Genomic DNA, 19,857 nt, shown 5'->3' on the forward strand with positions numbered 1-19,857 from the left:
AGTCAAATTAAAGCCAATTCAGAGTCCCAACAAGTTGGGACATTCCCAATCCAAGCTGACAAGACAGGGCTCTCACCTCCTGTCTTGGGCTTGATCTACATGATCCAAGCTGATTGGAGTAGGTGTTGTTCCTCCTCCATGGCTTGATCTTATTTGCATCTTAGCCAAAAAGCTGAGATGCTGCTTTAAAAAGTTGCTTCAAAAGAAGCTAAAATGTAACCTAATGACTTCAGCCAAGTGCAGCATGTCAATACTACACTTCTTAGCCAAATTGCCCACATCTGGCATGAGGAACTTGCCACTGCCCTAGCTGTCATATCGCCCTCATACAAGATAAAAGAATCTCAACTCACCTCTCACGTCAGGAAGGCGAATGGGATGCTGGCCTTCATAGCGAGGGGGATTGAATATAAAAGTCGGGAGGTCTTGCTGCGGCTGTATAGGGCATTGGTGAGGCCGCAGCTAAAGTACTGTGTGCAGTTTTGGGCGCCGCACCTGCGCAAAGATATTTTGGCCTTGGAGGGAGTGCAGAGGAGGTTTACTAGGCTGATACCGGAGTTGAGGGGGTTGAGCTATGAGGAGAGGCTGAATAAACTGGGCTTGTACTTGTTAGAGTTTAGAAGAATGAGGGGAGATCTCATTGAGATGTATAAGATGATGAATGGGATGGATAGGATAGAGGTGGAGAGACTCTTCCCGCTCAAAAAAGACAGTAGGACTAGGGGGCACAGCCTCAAGATAAAGGGGGGGGCGGTTTAGAACGGAGTTGAGGAGGAACTTCTTCACTCAAAGGGTGGTGAATCTCTGGAATTCTCTGCCTGTTGAAGTGGTGGAGGCTGCCTCGCTAAATATTTTTAAGACGCGGGTTGATGGGTTTTTGATAAGAGAGGGGATTAAGGGTTATGGGGAGAGGGCGGGAAAGTGGAACTGAGCCACGACAGATCAGCCATGATCTTATTGAATGGCGGGGCAGGCTCGAAGGGCTGGATGGCCTACTCCTGCTCCTATTTCTTATGTTCTTATGTTCTCTCCCTTGCTTGTGGTCCTCCTGCCGATTTTTTTTGTTTTTATTCCAATTCAATCAAATCAAGTCCAATTCAGAGTCTCAACAAGTTAAGGTATTCCTGATCCAAGCTGACAAGACAGGACTCTCACCTCCTGGCTTGGGCTTGATCTACATGATCCAAGCGGATTGGAGTAGGCATTGCACCGCCTCCAAGGCTTGATCTCATTTGCATCTTAGCCAAAAGGCCGAGATGCTGCTTCTAAAAATTGCTTTAAAGTGAAGCTAAAATGTAACCTAATGACTTCAACTAAGTAAGCATGTCGGTACTACACTTGATCTTAGCCAAGAGGCCAAGAAGCGATCTGAACTGGTTTTTTTTTTAAAATAAAAAATTAAATTGCTAAAATCTACTTCACCGACATTTGCACATCTGACCTACAACATTTACATATATCACATACTGGAAAATTGGCCACATTGTAATATCAATTATATTTTCTCGTACTCCAGCACAAAATAGCTGTTTTTAGTAACACTGCAGCAGGCGAATTACAGAACTTCAATTTAGTGACAAATTTTAAATATTGGGAAATACTTGTGTAAAAAAATTCAGTATTCCAACCCTGTACGGAAATAGGTTACGGTTACATGACTGAAATGGAATACTCCCAAAATTAAGTTCCAAGAAACCAAACTGGTTTTTTCCACATCAATTCTCAGTTTTGCTTTCCCCACTGTAATGGACAGTAATAAGTTCATCAATGCTCACCAACAGTGTTATTAAACAGCTTTCATTTCAACTCATCTGAGTACAAGGATGAGGGAAGCTGGAAAAAGAATACAGACAGATTTTGGTTTCAAGAGATGTAATTAACAGCCAAGGCTGATACTATGTCCACTAAATGAAACATTTAATATATTACTGCCCACTTGTAGCATGACTCACAATTTCTCAATAATAAAATGTTTTAAAATTTATTTTTGGAATGTGGGTGTCGCTGACTTAGCCAGTATTTATTGCCCAAGCCTAATTGCCCTGGAGATCGTGGTGGTGAGCTGCCTTCTTAAACCGCTGCAGATCATGTGGTATAGGTACACCCAGTGCAGTTAGGGAGACAGTAGCTGGATTTTGATCCAGCAGTGAAGCAATGGCAATCTATTTCCTAGTCAGGATGGTGAGTGGTTTGGATGGGATCTTCCAAGTGATGATCATAAAATCATAGAAGTTTACAGCATGGAAACAGACCCTTAGGCCCAACTTGTCCATGCCATCCTTTTTTTTTAAATCCCTGAGCTAATCCCAATTGCCTGCATTTGGCCCATATGCCTCTTAGCCATGTAACTATCCAAATGCTTTTTAAAAGACAACATTGTACCCACCTCTACTACTATGTCTGGCAGCTTGTTCCAGATACTCACCAGCCTGCGTATGAAAGAACTGCCCCTCTGGACACTTTTGTGTCTCTCCCCTCTTACCTTAAACCTATGTCCTCTAGTTTTAGTTACCCTTCTACTTTTAGAAAAAGATATTGACTATCTAGCTGATCTGTGCCCCTCATTATTTTATAGACCTCTATAAGATTACCCCTCAGCCTCCTACATTCCAGAGGAAAAAAAAGTCCCAGTCTAACCAGCCTCTCCTTTTAACCCAAACCATCAAGTCCTGGTAGCGTCCTAGTAAATCTTTTCTACACTCCTAGTTTAATAATATTCTTTCTGGGCGATATTCCATGTATCGACTACTTTCCTTGTCCTTCGAAATGGTATTGGTCGTGGGTTTGGAAAGTGCTGTTTATGGAATCTTGGTGAATTCCTGCAGTGCGTCTTGTAGACGATACACATTGCTGCCATTGTGTGTTGGTGGTAGGAGTGAATGTTTGTGGATGGGGGTGCCAATCAACCAGGTTGCTTTGTCCTGGATGGTGTCAAGCTGCTTGAGTGTTGCTAGAGCTGCACCATCCAGGCAACACTCAAGAACTCATCTAGGCAAGGGGTTGTGCATTCCATCACACTCCTGACTTGTGCCTTGTTGATAGAACAGGATTTGGGGAGTCAGGAAGTGAGTTACTTGCCATGGGATTCCTGCCCATGATTTGCTCTTGCAGCCACAGCTTTTATGCGGCTAGTCCAGATCAGTTTCTGTTCAATATTAACCCCCAGAACGTTGACAGAGGGGGATTCAGCAATGGTAATGCCATTGAATGTCACACGGCGATGGTTAGATTTGCTCTTGTTAGAGATGATCATGGCCTGACACTTGCCTGGAGTAAATGTTACTTGCCATTTATCATCGAAATCTTGCTATATTTGGACATTAACTGCTTCAGTTTCCTACAAGTTGCAAATGGTGCAATCAGCGAAAATCCCCACTTCTGACCTTATGATATTACACGGAATTAATTGAATTGATTAAAGGCTTGCACCTGTGTTGCTGGAAATCTCTGGAAAGGACAGAGATGGATCAGCCACTTGGCATTTTTGGCTGAAGATTTTTGCAAATATTTCAACCCTTTTTTTGGACTTACATGCTGGGTGAGGATGGCATTAAGTGTGTAGCCTCCTCCTCCAGTAAGTTGTTTAATTGTTCACCATCATCCATTACTGGACATGAGAGGACTGCAGTGTTTAGATCTGAGCTATTGTCTGTGGAATCCCTAAGCTCTGCCTTTCGCTTGTTGCTTATGCTATTTTGCACACAAGCAGTCTTGCATTGTAGCTTCACTGGTTTCATACTTCATGCTTAGTTATGCCTGCTGCTCCCGGCATGCCTTTCTGCACTCTTCATTGAGCCAGGCTTGATCCGCTGCAGTTGTAGCTAGCAGGTTGGTGATTCTTGGTGATTAGCATTGAAGCCCCTACCCAGAATACATTTTGCCACCCCAGTGCTTCTTCCAAGTGGGGTTCAACATGGAGAAGTACTGACTGAGGGAAAGGGCGGGGGTATGGAACCAGCAGGTGGTTTCCTTGCCTATCTTTGACCTGATGTAATGAGTGAAGAGAGACATAGCAGAAATATGAGAAACCATACCTTGGATGACACGGTGGTTAGCACTGCTGACACATGGCACCAGGATGCTGGGTTTGAATCTCAGTTTGGGTCACGTTCTGTGTGGAGTTTGCACATTGTCCCCGTGTCTAAGTGGGTTTCCTCTGGGAATTCCAGCTTCCTTCCAAAGTCCAAAGACGTGCAGGTTTGGTAGATTGGCTGTGCTAAATTAGCGCCGGGGGCTAGCTGAGATAAATGCTTGGGGTTATGGGGATAGGACTTGGATGGGACTGTGGTTGGTGCAGACTCAGTGGGCCAAATGACCTCCTTTTGCGCTGTAGGATTCTATGATTCTGGTGATACCTACTCAAGGATAACTCAGATGCCAAGGGAATAGCTCATAGGATGTCTGGTGCAGAAAATAGAAAGTGATATTATTTATATTGGGGTAAACTTCAGAGATTGTCCCAATAATGCAAGGAAAGAAAAACACAACATGAGTATGGAGAAGGAGGAGCATAATACAAGAGACATAGAGGGAGGTGGGATCCTACAATTTGTCTAGGATCGCTTTGCATGCAGTATGATTTTAGTCTGACAAGAGGCAGTATTGGATCCAAAGCAAGGCAGGCAAATAACACAATAACAACAGAGAACATCTAGAAAACAGTGAACATAACATAGGAAGCTTTGATGTGTGACAATACTGTGACTTTAAGAAATGTATTTTAATCATGTTTCTCTGCAAGATGTTTCAGCAGTCCCTGGGATTTAGTCAGCATTGTGTTGTTATTGTTACTGAAGCAGTATAAGTGACATCATGGTTGTTTTAATCTGAACTAATGCAGTGTTCTATGGTTTTAATGGTCCCCTGAGATGGCAGGATCTTGAGCTTGATTTAGGATAATTGACAGGTGAGGTTATATGACTCGGGACAGCTATTTTTCACACAGCAATGCAGTTTCCGTTTTCAGAAGTTACTTGAAGCTAAGACAGACAGCAATGTTTTTTCCCCCCTCTCTGGGATGGAGATTCTGTTGTCTGGGAAGCTATTTGTGAAAGCTGCCTGGTTTGAAATCTCTGAGGCTTTGCTGTTTGAGGATATATTCTTCTCTGAAAACTGCTGTGGGGTTTGCTGTTCATAAGTATTACAAAGCTGAAAGCATTACGTGAGGATACTTGTTTTTGTGCTACGTCTGAAGAAGTGAGTGTGTTTGTGGGATGTTGCTTTACCTTGGAACAGAGGTAGCTAGCCAAAAAATTATGCTAATTCTTTTTGTTATATCCTGTGTTCTTAAATAAACTTCGTTTGATAAAAGCTTCTGAGTGAATCACTTGAATCATACCTGGAGTTATGCTCACCAATGCCAAAATCAAATGTAAAACTTAGGGTCGAGGCTAACTTCATAAAATACCTTGGAAATTCTGGCCTAGGTCTTAGCAGGGTAAAAATTGAAAAGGGGTCCGGGTCCGGGTCCATAGGACTCTTAAATCGGCTTCGCAGGTGGAGGATGGGTCAAGAAGGCATATGGCGTACTGGCTTTCATTAATCGAGGGATTGAGTTTAGGAGTCGGGAGGTAATGCTGCAATTTTATAGGACTCTTGTCAGACCCCACTTGGAGTAGTGTGCGCAGTTCTGGTCACCTCACTACAGGAAGGATGTGGAAGCTATTGAGAGGGTGCACAGGAGATTTACAAGGATGTTGCCTGGATTGGGAGGCATGCCTTATGAAGATAGGTTGAGGGAGCTAGGTCTCTTCTCCCTGCAGAGATGAAGGTTGAGAGGTGACCTGATAGAGGTTTATAAAAAGTTGAGAGGAATAGATAGGGTGGATTCTCGGAGGCTATTTCCCAGGGCTGAAATGGTCGCTACGAGAGGACACAGGTTTAAAAGGTGCTGGGAAGCAAGTACAGAGGAGATGTTAGGGGAAAGTTTTTCACTCAAGAGGGTGGTGAGTGAGTGGAATCGGCTGCCGTCAGTGGTGGTACAGACGAACTCGCTGGGGTCTTTTAAAAGACTTCTGGATGAGTATATGGGATCTAATGGCATTGGGAGTTATAGATAGTTCTATGGCTTGGTAGGTATAGATATGATCAGCGCAACTTGTGGGCCGAAGGGCCTGTTTGTGCTGTAGTGTTCTATGTTCTAGGAAAAAGGACTCTTAAAAGATGCAGGAAACTAAATGTGAAAAGCCAATTGCAATTGAGTTAAAAGGGATCAGAATGGGAAATATTCAAAGAGATGATAAGGGCAGATTCAAAACAATTAAACAAAAACATTGAAGGAACTTAGAAAAGCCATTTATAATGGTCTAACATCAAATCTTTCAAACATCCATAGATATAGAAGGACTGCTGTGTACAAAATGAGAGGGAAGAAGATAAGCAAGCTAATTATGGGCCTACATAAGTTTAAGTTCATTTATTAGTGTCACAAGTAGCTTTACTTTAACACTGCAATGGAGCTACTGTGAAAATCCCCTAGCTACCACACTGTTCTGATACACAGAGGAAGAATTTACTATGGCCAATGCACATAACCAGCACGTCTTTTGGACTATGGGAGGAAACTCACACAGACACAGAGAATGTGCAAACTCCGCACAGAGAGTGACCCAAGTTGGAAATTGTACCTGGGTCCCTACTGGTGAGGCAGCATTATGCCACCATGCTGTCCGTATTGCTCATAGTTAAGCTTCCAAATGATAAAGTATTTAAAAGATACAGGTAAAGGACAGGCTTAATTGGTAAAAAGACAAATTACATCTTTATAGGACTTCAAATCATCAGACGCAATGAAGAATTCTGATGAAGGAAATACAGCGCAGGTTTTTTTTTTAAAACATGCTTTTTGGAAAGTGATCATAAAAAACAAAACAGTGGTTAGTGGATGGTTTTCTGACTAGAGGAATGCAAGTCCCATCATTCTCCAGTGCTGGAACCATTGCTGTTCTTGAAATATATACAATAAATAAATGATCAACTATTAGCACAGGATGCACTATATCAAAATGTATAAATAACAAAAAAAGGAGCACATTTAAATTATGAAGGTGACTAAGCAATTTTAAGAAGATATAGTTTAGTTACTGGGTGGACAAGTAAGTGCAAGATATCACTTTATTGCATTTGGGGAAGATGAAGGGAAGCACATTTAAGAGAAATGGATAAAAGAGCAGAAGGGGCTTAGGCATTTAAATATACTTAAGTGAGAAGACAAACTCAATACACTGCTTTAAAAAAATTGGGATCTCAGATTTCAAAAGTAGAAATATTGGATACAAGAGCAAAAAGGACATGCTTAATCTATATGAATAATAAATTCAGAAATAATATGAGGACTGTGTTCAAATTTCGTCTCCTTACTGGGGAGGATGTCAAGATATTAGTCAGGGTGCAAGAGAAATTAATTGGATCATCCCAGGGACGAGGGGCTTTAATTTGGAGGACTCTAATTTAAAACAAAACTCATGAGAGAATCTCTAATGGTATTGAAAATAATGATATAATAAATCATGGAAAATTATTTTTCAACTGGATGTGGAGTTTGATGCTTAGAAGCAGGGCAAATGCAATTACTGGACCAATGATTAAGCAAACTGAGCTGTTAGGAAGGAGGTTTGAATCAGGAACTAATACTGATTTCTAACCAGAATCCAATTTAGTCAATGTGAAGCTGAAATTCAACATTGCATCTAAACTATGATTGGTATTAACAGCTGTCCACTTGTTCACGATACATGCAAAAGTTCATGGGTTCAGGAATACTTAGGACCATTTCTTCTAAAGCCTATCTATATGCTCCTGAGTCTTCCTATCCCAGTATCTCCCAGAAGATATAACATTTCACAGCTGTTCCTTAAGTAAAAAGGATCAGGAATGTTATTGAGGAGTTGAGTTATCTCAAGCACCCTTATACTCTGACAGGAGCTAACAGTAACTACAATAGCACAAGTGAGCATAGAATTGCCAAACTTGGCTCAGTTGATAAACTCAACTTCTGGTTCAGAGGTTGACAAGTTAAAACCTCATACCAGAGCACATGTTTTGGGCTGATCTTCCAACGCAGCAGCAAAGAAATGCTGTTTGTTGGCATTACCTCAACTATCAATTGAGGCATTAAATCGACAATCAAATTGCCGCTGCATATATTGGGGGGGCGGGGGGGGGGGGGGGGGGGGGGCGGGGGGGGGGATGAAATTAGGTTTGAGCAAAATGTAAGACCAATCCAATATAGAGGCATAAAATAATTTTGTGGGGGATGTTGAAGCAGTGAAACATTATAACCCCATTTCATGTCTGGTAAAGTGGACAATATCCTGCATCCAATAGGTGCAACTGAATTGCCCAGTTTGTACTCAATATTACATTACTTGCTACTTGTTATTGCAGCTGCAAAAGGCTGCACAGTAGGAATTAGCCAAAGAAAGACAACACAATTTCAGCAATCAGGTTTAAAGTACCACCAGGAGGGACATTTAAGTTGTATCTTGCAGTTAAAATGTCTTACTACACTTTTGAGAATTTCAGATATAACTTCACTGTAAAACAACTTAGCTGCCTGATGCACTCACTTTTTGATATCCAGAGCAACCTGCAAGGTGAGTCACTGAGTACATACTCTTTCAACTTACAGCAATTAAAAGCTACTTTTTTGTTTGTTCATCGGATCCAAATTAAAGGCCACCATCGCCAAGGGCTCTATTCTCTTTAAGTATAATATGCTAGCATGACACAATGAAGGAGCCCAGTGATGGGGGAAGAAGCAGGCCTCAAGTTCAGGACCAGTATCCCTCTGCTCTTAATTCTGATTCCCTTTCTCACACTCAAATTTACACACAATCACCATGCATAATATCTTTCAATGCAAACTTTGTTTGAAGTATGTCTTAAAGTTAGCATTCTAACTTGCGTTCCCCTTCTGTCACTGTAGGTGATGGAGAGGAACCCAACCAGCACAAGCACAGTTACACACATTCCACAGGGTGCATTTAGTGATTTTTAAGAGGTAACAACACAAAGTGAGGAAAAATGTACAACCAACTGCTGGTCACCACAGGTGGCACTGCTGCCACAGCGCCAAGAACCCAGGTTCGATTCCAGTTCAGGTGACTGTGTGAGGCGTTTGCATGATCTGCCCACGGCTGTGTTGATTTCCTCTGGCTGCTCCAATTCCCTCCCACAGTCCAAAGATTTGCAGGCAAGGTGGATGGGCCACAGTAAACGGCCATGGGATCAATGCAGACTCGATGGGCCGAATGGCTTCCTTCCACACTATAAGGCTTCTGAGACTCTATAAATAGCCTGGAAGGCCACGAGGTTACTGCTACACTTCAGTGGGTTAAGGAAATCAAGAGTTGGTGACGATAACCGTAGCATCAGTTATCTGCTTGATTTTCGTGTAGCCACATTTGATATCCATGTTACCAGATGCAACAACAACTGCCTAAGGTGAGCTTGAGGTATAAAGTTGGCCTTGACTCCCAGTGGCAAATGTTGTGCTAATGTTTCAAACGTCTTCAGCAAGCATGCTTCTGATATGGCCTATAGTGGCAGTTATTGCCTGTATAAGGTCACAGCATGATAGCTGTGACCACCAGTTGGGCTCAGGTACCATCACTCTCCCTAGTATGCGTATTTTTTTTAAAAATTCTTGTCGAACTTTGACTACAAAGTACAACATTTGGATACATCAAAACCAATTCCCACCTCAGTTATGTTCTTTATTGTGACATCCCAATCACAATGGAACTCTCTGGCTTGCATTTTTCTTATTCATTCGTGGGACATGGGCATTGCTGGCTGGCTAGCATTTATTGCCCATTGCTAGTTGCGTGAGAGTATTTGAGAGTCAAACACATTGCTGTGACTCTGGCCAGACCAGGTAAGGATGGCAGACTTACTTCCCAAAAGAACCTGAGTCAACCAGATGGGTTTTTCCTGACAAACGACAATGTTTCATGGCCATCGGTAGATTTTTAATTCCAGATTTTTTTTTTTACTGAGTTCAAGTCCCACCATCAGCAATGGTGGGATTTGAACTCAGATACCCAAAACATTTGCTGAGTTTCTGGATTAATAGCATCTCGTCGTTCCCTGTGCTCTTACAGGATTCCTTTCCATACATCATCATTTGCAATCTCTGCCTCTTCTGCAGAAATCCTGCAAATATTGTCTTCACTCTTATACTTGGTGACTTCCATTTTTTCTGTACCAATAATCACCATGTTGTTAAGAATAAATAAAATGTATCTGCCCTGAAATTATTTCAAAGTAACTATTTTCAAAACACAAAAAAGTTAGAATGGCATTTAAGAAATGGTAAGAAAATTAGTTTGAATTAAACATCAAAATAAGTCTGTTCACCACTATGAATTCCAATGTGTGGTAGTTCCTTTAAATTACTTCAGCACAGGCGTCCAATGAAAAACTCTCTTACCAAAAATATTCTTGAGTGCTGAACAAGCAAGAAAAACAGGAGAGTTTCAGTGAAGCCAGCTGCTGACTGCCTGGGGTGCCACTACACAAGGGCCTGGATCTCCAAGTGAACTAGGAGACTTCCTGCCACCGCTGTTCCACCCCCATCCATGGGCATCTCCGCCATCATTGGTGGCAAATGTATCCCCCTCCACCCCCCCATGGCAACAGGGGTTGCTGGCATCAGGGCCTTCCCAATGGGTTTCCCCCTTCCGGGTGCTACTCAATATATTAATTCCTGGGATATAGACTTCACTGACTGGACTAACATATATTGCTCATCCCTAATTACCCTCGAGGTGGGAATGAGCTGCCTACTTTAACCATTGCATTCCACGTGATGCAGATTACACCCACAGTGTTGTTACGAAGGACTCCCAGGATTTTGACCCAGCGACAATGAAAGAATGACGATATATTTCCAAGTTGGAATGCTAAGTGGCTTGCACAGGAACTTCCAGATGATGGTGTTCCCATGTATCTGCTGTCCTTGTCCTTTTAAATGGTACTGACCATGAGTTTGGAAGGTGCTGCCATAAGAGCCTTAGTGAGTTCCTGCAGTGCATTGTATAGATGCTACACACTGCTGCTACTGTGCGTTGGTGGCAGAGGAGTGAATGTTTGTGGATGTTCCAATCAAGCTGCTTTGGCCTGGATGGTGTCAGGCCATCCAGGTCAAGTGCTATAGCAGCTGCACTCTGAGGCAAGTGGAGAGTATTCCACCACACTCTTAACTTGTGCAAGTCTCTTTTTTTCAAATTCAAGGGGTTCCTTTAACTTCAGGAGTGGGGGGTTTTCTGATTATTTTCTTTTCTCCAGCCTCAGCATTTATCAGAACACAGTGAATATCCATTATTGACTAGAAATGAATCTCAAATTAGAAACGGCCCATTGTGCAACTTATGACTGAGGTGAGTCTAACAAATGAAACCCAACCATCACAGGTCGTAAGTAAACCTCATTACATCAGTCTACTGTTTTAATCCCATTGTGGAAGAATTCTGTGCTTAATATTGGAACACATTATTTAGTTCTTATCACAAAAGTGGTATTATAATGTATTTAAAACTATTGTATTTTTTTCCCTCCAAGTAGGGAAGGTCAACTGTGATGCCCATGTTGAGGAAAGTGTACTTTATTCTTTGGAAAGAAATACTTCACTAGCTCCTTGATTTATTAGAACAATAAAATGCAGTTGGGGCTTGTTAGTGAAATGGCTGCCAAGACTGAGATACTACAGCAAGTAAAAAAAAATAGTTTAAGCATTTGCACTCAAACAATTATACAAATGAAGTTCAGAATAAAATACCTGCACCCAGCCCGGACCATGGCCTCACCACCCAACATCAAACCATTGTTACTAGGACTGTCACTGATCTCATCTTCCCTGGAGGTCTTCCTTCCATTTCTGCCAACCTCAAAGTTCCCCCCCCATCAAACAGCCCTCTTCTACCGCCATCCCAAAATCTACAAGTGGGTCTGCCTGGGTAGATTCATCATATTAGCCTGTTTCTGCCCCACTGAACTCCTTTCTTCCCATCTCGACTCCCTCCCTTCACACCTACATTCAGGATTCTCTGATGCCCCGTCATATCAATAATTTCCAGTTTCTGGACCCTAACCAGCTTCTCTCCATGATAAGCATTCAATTCCTCTATATCTCCATCCCCACCAGGAAGGTCTGAGGATTCTCCACTTCTACCTTGAGCAGAAACCTGAACAATCCCATTCACCACAATTCTCCTTCTGCCAAGCTGAAAATGTTTTCTCACTCAACAGTTTCTCCTTTAACTTGTCTCAATTCCTGCAAATAAAACACATGGCTACTGATACCCAAATGGACACCAGTTATGCCTCTCTTTTTGCAGGATGCGTGGAACATTCCTTGTTCCTGTCCAACTCAGGCCCCCTCCCACAATTTTGTTTCCATTACATCAATGACTGTATCATATGCACTCATCTGGATGTTTAATCGATTTAGCTTCCAATTACCATCCCTCTCTCACTTCCCTTTCAGTGATAGACAAACCATCAATATTCATTACAAGTCCATCAACTCCTACAACTGCTCACAGCCCACAGCCTATAAAGGACTCCACCCCAATATCCTAGTTTCTCCTTCGAGGTCACATCCGTTCTCATGATGCCACTTCGAAAATGGTGCTTTTGACATGTCTGCCTTTTCCCCCCTCAAATGTTTTCCCTCCACTGTGGTTGACAGGAAACTCAAATATGTCCAACGCATCTCCCGTTTCTCTGCCCTCACTACTATCCCTCCTTCCTGGGACTATGATAGGGTTCCGCTTGACCTCACTTTCACCCCACCAGCCTCCAAATTCAAAGAATCATCCTCTGCCATTTCCGCCAATTCCAGAATGATGCCACCAAGAAACATCTGCCAACTTCAAAACATTCCCTTAACAACTTCCCATGCAATTGCAGAAGTTGCTACACCTGTCCCTTTACCTTCTCCCTTCTCAATGTCCAAGGCCTCAAACACTCTTTTCAGGTGAAGCTTCATTTCACTTGCAGTGCCTTCAATTTCATATAATCACAGATTCCCTATAGTACAGGAAGAGACCTTTCAGCCCATCAAGTCTGTACTGACCACAATCCTACCCAGGCCCTATTTCCCTAACCCTCACACATTTATCCCGTTAATCCTCCACATTAGGGTCAATTTAGCATGGCCAATTATCTAACCTTCATCTTTGGGCTGTGGGAGGAAACTGGAGCACCCAGAAGAAACCCACGCAGACACAGGGAGAACAAACAAACTCTACACAGATAGCCACCCAAGGCCAGAATTGATCCTGGGTCCCTGGCGCTGTGAGCAGATCCTGTGTATACAGAAGACTTGTCCGTAAGGGATGGCTTCTTTAATATGTTTAGTGGAAGCTGGAGAAGTGGAGTGCCGTGAGGTTATCTGCGGGCTTGTGGTACAGTGAAGTGCTGAGGTGATGTCCTTGTTGGAAATGCGTGTATCTAAGAATGCAACCGATTCTAGAGAATAGTCCATGGTGAAATGGAACTTGTTGATGTCATCATGTAGTTGTTTCAGTGATTGTTCACCATGAGTCCAAACTAAGAAAATATTGATGTATCTAGTGTATAGCATCGATTGAAGGCCCTGTGCAGTGGTTTAGTTTGAACCTGCGCATGAAGATGTTGGCATATTGAGGTGTGAATTTGGTCCCATGGCTGTTCCATGTGTCTGGCTGAAGAACTGGTTAGAATCATAGTCAGAGGTTTACAGCATGGAAACAGGCCCAACTTGTCCATGCTGCCCTTTATTTTTTCAAAATCCCTAAGCTAATACCAATTGCCCACATTTGGTCCATATCCTGCTATATCCTTTGTACCCATGTATCTATCTAAACACTTTTTAAAGAGATAAAATTGTGCCCACCTCTACCACCACCTCTGGCAGCTTGTTCCAGGCACTCACCATCCTCTGTGAACAAATTGCCTCTCTAGACACTTGTATCTCTCCCCTCTCACTTAAACCTGTGCACTCTAGTTTTAGACTCCCCTACTTTTGGGAAAAGATATTGACTATCTACCTTGTCTATGCCCCTCATTATTTTATAGACCGCTATAAGATCATCCCTCAGTCCCAGTATAACCAGCCTCTCCTTATAACTCAATCCATCAAGTCCCAGTAGCATCCTAGTAAACCTTTTCTGCACTCTTTCTAGCTTAAATAATATCCTTTCTATAATAGGGTGACCAGAATTGCACACAGTATTCCAAGTGTGGCCTTACCAATGTCTTGTACAACTTCAACAAGACGTCCCAACTCCTGTATTCAATGTTCTGACCGATGAAACCAAGCATGCCAAATGCCTTCTTCACCACTCTGTTCACCTGTGACTCCACTTGCAAGGAGCTATGAACATGTACCCCTAGATCTCTTTGTTCTGTAACTCTCCCCAACACTCTACCGTTAACTGAGCAAGTCCTGCCCTGGTTCAATCTGCCAAAATGCATCACCTCGCATTCGTCTAAATTAAACTCCATCTGCCATTCTTCAGCCCACTGATCCAATTGATCAAGACCACGTTGCAACTGGGAGGTAACTTTTTTCAGTGTCCACTGTGCCACCAACCTTGGTGTCATCTGCAAACTCACGAACCATGCCCCCTGCATTCTCATCCAAATCATTAATATGAATTACAAATAACAGTTATTGAAGTTGAAAACATTTGTGGTCCAGGATGAAGCGGATGAGTTGTAAAATTGCATCTGGAGATTGGCAGTAGTCGGCGTTGCATCAATGCCACCATTGTGGGGGATGCTGGTGTAGAGTGCCGAGACATCCATTATGACGAGAAGTGTTCCTGGTTCAACTGCTCCCTGTATGCTGAGTTTCTGTAGGAAGTCCGTAGTGTCGCAACAAAAACTGGGGATTCTTTGTACAATAGGTTGCAGATGCCCTCGACATTGCCGGTGAAGTTCTCACATAGGGTCCCATTGCCCGATATGAAGGAACGGCGGGTGTATTGGCCAGACGTGTTAACACGTTAAAGAAGCCACCCCCTACAATAAGCCCTCCATATACACAAGAGGAGGATCGCAACAGACACCTCCTGACGCTAAAAGATGCCCTCATAAGAGCAGGATATGGCACTCAATTCATCGAATGACAGTTCTGACACACGACGCAAAAAAACTGCACTGACCTCCTCAGAAGGGGAACATGGGGCACGGCGGACAGAGTACCCTTCTTTGTCCAGTACTTCCCCAGAGCGGAGAAGTTACGATGACCTCGCCAAGGCTACCCCCACTTCTTGCCTCTAAATAGCCACACAACCTCAAACAGACCATTGTCCGCAGCAAACTACCCAGCTTTCAGAAGGACAAGTGACCACGACACCCCACAACCCTGCCACAGCAACCTCTGCAAGATGTGCCGGATCATCAACATGAATGCCATCATCTCATGTGAGAACACCATCCACCAGGTACACAGTACATACTCTTGCAACTTGGCCAATGTTGTCTACCTGTTGTGCTACAGGAAAGAATGTCCCAAGTCATGGTACACTGGGGAGACCACGCAGACGCTACGACAACGGAATGAACGAACACCACTTGACAATCACCAGGCAAGAGAGTGTTCTCTTCCTGTTGGGGAACACTTCAGCGGTCACAGGCGTTCGACCTCTGATCTTCGGATAAGCGTTTTCCAAGGCAACCTTCACGACACATGACAACAGAGTCACTGAGCAGAGACCGATAGCCAAGTTCTGCACACGAGGACGGCCTCAACCGGGATCTTGGGTTCATATCACACTGTCACTCGACTTGCCTGGGCTTGCAATGTCTCACTAACTGTCCTGGCTGGAGACAATACACATCTCTTTAACCTGTGCTTAACCTTCTCTGCATTGTCTACCTTTAAGACTTGATTACCTGTAAAGACTCACATTCTAACCATTATTTTGTAAATTGAGTTTGTGTCTTTATATGTCCTGTTTGTGAACACAACTCCCACTTACCTGATGAAGGAGCAGCGCTCCGAAAGTTAGTGCCTTTTGCTACCAAATAAACCTGTTGGACTTTAACCTGTTGTGAAACTTCTTACTATTTTTCAAGGGCACGTAAATCTTCCTTATGCCCTGGGCCAACATTTTTTCCTCAATCAATACTGATCCAAAAAGAGATGTTGGCTGTTTATCTCACAGCTGTGTATGAGACCGTACTCCGTACAAACTGGCTGCCACATTTTCCAACATTACAACAATGACTACATTTCAAAAGTACTTCATTGGCTGTTAAGTGCCTTAAGATATCCTGAGGTTATATTTTTTCCCTTTTTAAATTCATCCTTCCACCCAGATTTACTGTACTTTTAAATAGTTCAGTAAAGTTGCCATAGTTCCAGAAGACCATAGGCTGGTGGTGACTTAACCTAAGGATCACCACACCTCAAGTGATGGGCAAGGTCGAGTCCATATGACTTCATGAATAACCTCAGCCAATACAGGATTTGAACCCGCGCTGTTGGTGTCACTCCACGTTGCAAACTAGCCATTCAGCCAACTCGGCTGACCGATCCCAACCCAACTCCATTGTATATCTAGCATAGTGGTAGATAACAGGAAAATGAGACTCAGTTTAATCACTTTAAAAAATGATTTTCTATAACAATGCCTTTGCCTTACTGAATCATATACTGCTAATACAGTGAAAGGAAATCAAGTTACAGCAGATGATCTGAATTCAGTGTCACCCATGGTGGTTTGAGGGCTGAGAACAAAACTTGAAACATTTCCTGTTTTTCTTAATGTTTTCACATTTGCATTTTTAAAACCGCCTACTCTTAAAAGCTAAAGCAAAACTCAGCTTTGTACATTCTTGTTCTCAGTTACTGAATACCATAGGCAACACTTATTTGAAATCTGAGTACTGCTCACTGTCAGTAAAAGGCAAGAGAAAAGATTGCAGCAATATTCAAACATTGAAGATGGCACAGCAAGCTAAAAAGAGCACAATATTCAGTTCCATAAATGCATTTGCTGCTGTTTTTAAATATGTTGATCTCTCATACTAAGGGTTTGAGAAAAATGTCACAAATACTTTATTTTAAAAATAATTCCAGTATGTGACTGAAGTATGGTTCTTATAGGTTTGGTTAAAACTTAAATCCCCCACAGTCTGCATTCTAGTGTTAACACCCACAGAAATGCAAATAGCTCCAAGATCACTCACTATTAAAAAAATTAACAAAGCCCATTAAAGTTGATTTCTTAATATATTCAAGTTATACAGCTGCTTTGCTCAGGCTTACAAATGTGAAAATGTTTCTTGATGCAAGAATATCAATACAATTTTGATTGCAATGAGAACAAAAATGCTGAAAACATTCTGCAGATAAAGCAGCATTCATGGAGAGAAACAGAATTAACGCCTCAGGTCAATGACCTTTCATTCATCCAAACTGAAAAGAGTAGAGTTTTTGAGCCAGTGGGAGGGGGGAGCCAGCAGGGAAAGGTCTGTGATAGGGTGGAGGCCTGGGGAGATTATATGACAAAATATTGCATGACGCCACAGCTAATGAGAGTGGTAACGGATATAGTAAAGAGACAAGTGTTTGGATTGTACTGCCTAATGCTTCTTGGAATCTCCACAGTCTTCAACATGATTCATTCACAATCTTCAAGTCTCTGCTTCATTGTTCAGTTGATGGGACTATCATCTCTTACTCTTGTCGTTCCAATCAGAACAAAGGCATCTCCCATCAATGGCTTCTCTTCCCAATACTCAGTGAAGTACCCAAGGATCTAGGCTTGGCTTCTAATCTTCCTCAAATGAGATGCTGTCTTCGGCAATATCATCCTCAGACACTGGATCAACTTTTGCACGTAGGCTAATGTTATCGAGCTCTATCTCTCCACTGCTTCTGACACCAGTCTTCTTGCCTAAACATCCAGTACTGGATCAGCTGTTCTTTCACCTAAATACTGGGAAATGGAAAAACAATGATACATTCTGTGCACCACAGATTCCAAATCCTTGCTAGCAACTCCAACCATTGCACAGTACCTGCCCCTAGCAAAATCAAATTAGCTTCCAATCCTTTACCCTCTCCACAAAGGCTGTCTACCTTATGTGTAACATTGCTGACTTCTAGCATGTCCCAGTCAATAGGTCACTGAAATTCTCACCTATGCCTTGATCACCTCCAAACAGGGTATTTCAATGTTCTACTGCCAGCCTCCCATCCTCAACTCTCATTTCACCCATACTGAATCCCAGTCTACTTATCACCTTTGCTTCCAGATTCCTCATGCCTCAAATTACATAATCGTGTCGAGTCCATCTATGAAATTGTGCCTCCCTACCTCTAGTCACCAACATGACAACCCCTGCCCTACACTCTCTGTGCATTACCACCCATACCTTTGGCAGTCCTGCCTTCAGCTGCATAGATCTTTCAGTCATGAATTCCTCCCTAAGCCCCCCTGTTCTTCTCTTTCCTCCTTTAAGATCCCACTTTCTGATCTTGGCTATCTCTCCTTATAACTCCCTTTTTGGCCTAGTGGTCATATTTTAAGCTCATGTCTCTGAAATGCCTGCATTATTTGCAAGATAATTGCCATTGAGATATACAGATGAATGCAACTTAAAATAGTTATTCTCCAGCAATTAAGGGTCTGGGACCAAAAATCTTTTGCATTAACATTGTGAGCAACACTATAAACCGCATATATCTTTTAATTTCAAATTATTGCCAGGTATTGTTTCACAAGAATACCAAGTTGGTTTTTAGTTGGAGATGCATTTGGAACTAAGAAAAACTACAGTAAAGTCTGCCTTTACAAAACAATGCTGGAAAATCTCAATTCTGGCATAGCAACTGTGGAGGCAGAAAAAATGTTAACTCTTTTTCTCCCTCCACAGATGCTGCCAGACCTGCTGAGTTTTCTGTTTTTGTTTCCGATTTCTAATATCCACAGTATTTTGCTTTTACTAAAGATCTGATTTTATCTTTGTAACATCTTATAAGAATAATGTTGAAGCTATTGCCAAAAATATTCAGATTTTAAACAGTCCTTTGCCACTTGCATGCATATTTGTTCACCAATTTTAGCATGTAACATTTTTAGTCTAGAGTCATGCACAGGGTTATCAATAAATGTTTTGTGGGTGTGGAGTACATGACCATGATCCACTTGAATTGACCTATCTATAGAAAGTTTTAACATGCAACACCTGACACTTACACTTCATAAATTAATCTAATGAGCTAAATTAGTGTCTCAAAAAATGCAGTCACCTTTTAATAATATGGACAGCAGTAGAGAAGAATTGCATGTAATACCTCAAATTGTGGCGTGTGCTGATGGTTCGAGTGTTTGTTTCACCTAATTAAAGATATAATTGAAATTTTTTAAATATAAAAAGCTCAAATTTCACAAACAGTGACAATAATATTTGCAGAATGCTATTTACTTGTTTCTGTCGGTTGTAAAATTTATTTGTCACCTCAGAATACAACAGGTTTGCTATCTTAGCAATAACACAATTTGGGTTGGGGGAATGCAGTGTTATCTAGTTAAGAGGATGACCTTCATAATGTACAGCATCTTCAGTTATACTCTGGCTTAAGTATCTATCATGATCATGTACCACTGACCAGTGCGCTCCACAAGCAGTCAGGCAAAATTCCTGTAAAATCAACTTTGACGGACCAGACACTGTATTTCAATGGTCGGAAAGAGGCTCCCCCGCCAAGTCTCTTAGCTTCAACACTTAAAATGCCAGTCTTCCAGGGAAGGGCAAAGAAAATATCCCAAAGACTCTCTGAAGCTCTCCTTAAAGCCCAGCGACGTTGACATTAATTACTGGAAGGTGCTTGCAACCAATCATTCAAAAAATGGC

General features: G+C 42.2%; 1 protein-coding gene and 1 non-coding gene across 14 annotated transcripts in view; both read right to left on the reverse strand.

Moving 5' to 3' along the window:
- The window catches only part of LOC145353842 (nuclear receptor coactivator 3-like), a 212,395-nt gene that overhangs the window by 92,063 nt on the left and 100,475 nt on the right, over positions 1-19,857 (reverse strand). The gene's annotated exons all lie outside the window — the stretch shown is intronic.
- On the reverse strand, positions 1,170-1,368 carry LOC145354102 (U2 spliceosomal RNA). Its single transcript, XR_013888794.1, has one exon. It is a non-coding gene; the product is annotated as a U2 spliceosomal RNA (small nuclear RNA).

This window comes from Carcharhinus amblyrhynchos, chromosome 16 (genome assembly GCF_965287045.1).
Source record: "Carcharhinus amblyrhynchos chromosome 16, sCarAmb.v2.hapA, whole genome shotgun sequence".
NCBI classification, from domain to species: Eukaryota; Metazoa; Chordata; class Chondrichthyes; order Carcharhiniformes; family Carcharhinidae; genus Carcharhinus; species Carcharhinus amblyrhynchos.